The following is a 3160-nucleotide window of genomic DNA, read 5'->3' on the forward strand; positions in this document are numbered from 1 at the left end:
GCGGTGACCCGCGGTTAGCGGCCTAACCGCAGTTTCGCCTGCCGTGTAACCGCGCTAACCGCGTTTCGCGATAACCGCGGTTAAGGTCGCCCATGTAACAGTTTGTTGAAATAACTGAACCTGCATGGATGCATCGTTAAGGCTCGGTTGCACGCTGTATGCAACAGAATAACGTTTCGGAACGGCAACGTCTGTCACACAGGCCTGTGTCGTTCCTAATTGTTATCTTATTACGCCCTCTATGGTCCTTCAACCACAACGCACGAGGTGGACGCACTTGTAAAGCAGCTTCCGGCGCAACTAAATGAAATTATATGTTTTCAATGTATTGGACACTGCGGGCTTTCGAAAAAAACAAATCGCAGCATACGCTATCGCGCGTGCGCCTAGGGTCGCAGTGCGTTAAATTTGTTTCGCAATACTAAAGACATCAGAAATGCATCGGTTCCTGATGCGATAACAATAAAAGAAAAAAAAGAAAAAAAATAGCGAAGAAAAAAATTCTAGCAGAGCGTGGTTTCGATCCACGGACCTCTGGGTTATGGGCCCAGCACGCTTCCACTGCGCCACTCTGCTGGACATTTCGCACTGCAAATGCAGCCATTGCTATTCATATGCGTCACGTGAAACCTCGTTGCCGATGCAAGTATGTCTGGCCGAGCCCTCGGCGAACGACGTCCTTCACGCAGGCGCGGCAAGAAACCGGTCGGCAATTTTGTTTCCATCTCGTAGAAATAAAATGGAAGAAACGAAAAAAATGTATAGCTTCGAGTAATAGGTGACCACCGTGGGTTTATGCCAGTTTTGAAGCATTATTATTATTTACCAATATTGTCCTTGTTCTTTTATTAAATGTAACGTCATTTTCACATATTGTTTGATTGTTGTACCGTATGTACGTACCTGCTTATCTTGATCTTTTTTGTGCGTTTTCTATTCCAATTTTTATCCTTAACGCTTGGGCGTGGTTCTACCTTTTCATCTGTTTTTATCTTTGCGCCAGTATCCAGGCCTCCGGTTTTTCTTAGGCACACAAAATATAGATAGACTGAGTATATGTATGTTATTATTATTATTATTATTATTATTATTATTATTATTATTATTATTATTATTATTATTATTATTATTATTATTGTACCTGTTGTTGTGGTGGCCATTATCATCACTCGCAGGTCGGTCAGTTAAGCGGGAAGGCCTCGGAAACCAATCACATGTAAGAAAAATCACCGCTCAAGCACTCCGTACACATATGGTTAACCTGCAGCGAAGCTGAAACCTGCGGTATGTACGTACACTACCACAATGTAAACACTGCGTGTTACATTGTGGTAGTGTAGGATATGACGTCACTGACTAATCGTGACGTCAGACGAAGCAGCTACCTGTTTCGGTTTTCGTATTTCGTTTATTGGTTATATAAAATGATTTATAAATTTTTAACCGAATTGAACCAATCTACCGGTGACAGAACTGCCAATGTCATTTGAAAATGACAATATCTTAATATGGATCTAAAAAAAAAATACCCTAGTGTTGCCCTTTAAGAAGCCGTACGAATCTGTTCAAAGAGGTTCGAACCGTTATATTTTTTCTCGAGAGCTTAACCTGAAGCGAAGCGGAAAATATGTAGAAGTCTGAGCATGAACCCGAACCGAACCCGAAAGCTTTTCGGTTGTACAACCTGTAACGACACTGCGCTGATGGGAGCCGTACTTGTATATCAGGCCTTGTGCTTGTTGGCTGTTTGAGAACTCGATGAACATACTAAGCGGATCAAATGCCATAGATATTAATTTTCTGACAGAACAAAGAAGCGAATAACAAGCTTTTTTTTAATTCTTATATGCTTTTATCTTGCAGCGGTACTGTGCATTAGGTATTTCTAGACTACACCAAAACGCGCCATCTACCTCAGGCTGCACTGTATAGCTTTCATGTGTTGCAACGGACACTGTATCGGTGAAGCATAAACAGACTTCCACCATTCTGGTGAACCATAAGTGAACGCCTTCTGTTCCCTACGAATTAATTCCCAGCTTTATATCGTGGTTGCCACGATTAAGTGGTTGGCAAGTGTTATCTAAATACCATGTCCCTTAGAGGCGGCCCTACTAGGGGCGAATGGGTACTGCCCTTCCCCCCGAAATTCCTTCTGTGCTGCCCTCCCGCCCCCTCTACATTTACCACCATAATGTAACCAGTCATAAGTTATCTTCCCGCATCTACAACTAAAAGGGAGAATGTGGGCCTCTTGTAAGTAAATACTCAGGACTTGAAAGAACGATGCGCGGTAAGGAAGAAAGGATTCCGACCATGTTGTTGTGGGACAAGAAAAGAAGAAGAAAAATTCGGTTGTGCGCTGATGCTCGTTGTCACTGCGGTGTGCTGCCACACACACACACACACACAAACAAAAAACCTTACCATCGGATAGGGAGATGGAGCGCCGCAGGCATGCAGGACTTCCTGCATCGCAGCAGCCGGGGAAGTAGAAAAGTCTTTACTCCCTCTTTTATTGCAATTACAATTACAATGGACACCACGCGCATTCCTGCTGTCTTCGTCGGCGTCGCCTTGAGGTTCCGCATAAAGTTCAAGGGGGATAAAATCGTCACCGCGTGCCGTATGCTGTATGTACGATTGAACAGGTGCAAGGGCGAGCCGGCGATCGCGGCTGAATCTCACGCACGCTAGCGAGGAAAGCGGGGAGGAAGCGCGCTGTCTTCTGTCGCGCGCTAAGCTCCGCGGGGAGGATAGGGATCGGGGGCGCCTTCTACTTCGGGCTGCCCGAGCAGCCGTGCGCGCCTGCCAGGGCCGCTGTATCTTTATTGATTCTCGAAAACCATCTGCGACAGGGACAGAGCGCGCCGCGCTGTGGTTTCGCGGCTTAGTTCGTGTTGATGCGAGACGCTGCACGAAGGTCAATTCGCTCGCTACTACTGCCGCGCTTCCTCACTCCAGCGTCTTGACAGCAAGTTTCCGCGATCATCGAGTAAAATGTGTTCATATTTGCTTGTGCGTGCGTGACACCGGGCTTGTTCAGTTAGTATACGTGTGTTCAGAAGTTTATACGGTCGGTAAAACCATAATGCTTACGTCGCATGGCTAGCTGTCCACCAATTTGCTATCGCAATCGACGCTTTTCCTTTCAGGCGAA

At 45.7% G+C, this 3160-nt stretch overlaps 1 non-coding gene across 1 annotated transcript; it reads right to left on the reverse strand.

Annotated features, from left to right (window-relative positions):
• Positions 1-504: 504 nt before the first annotated feature.
• On the reverse strand, positions 505-576 carry TRNAM-CAU (transfer RNA methionine (anticodon CAU)). The gene has a single exon. It is a non-coding gene; the product is annotated as a tRNA-Met (tRNA).
• Positions 577-3160: the final 2584 nt, after the last annotated feature.

The sequence above is a fragment of the Dermacentor albipictus genome, chromosome 5, assembly GCF_038994185.2.
Source record: "Dermacentor albipictus isolate Rhodes 1998 colony chromosome 5, USDA_Dalb.pri_finalv2, whole genome shotgun sequence".
Lineage (NCBI taxonomy): Eukaryota > Metazoa > Arthropoda > Arachnida > Ixodida > Ixodidae > Dermacentor > Dermacentor albipictus.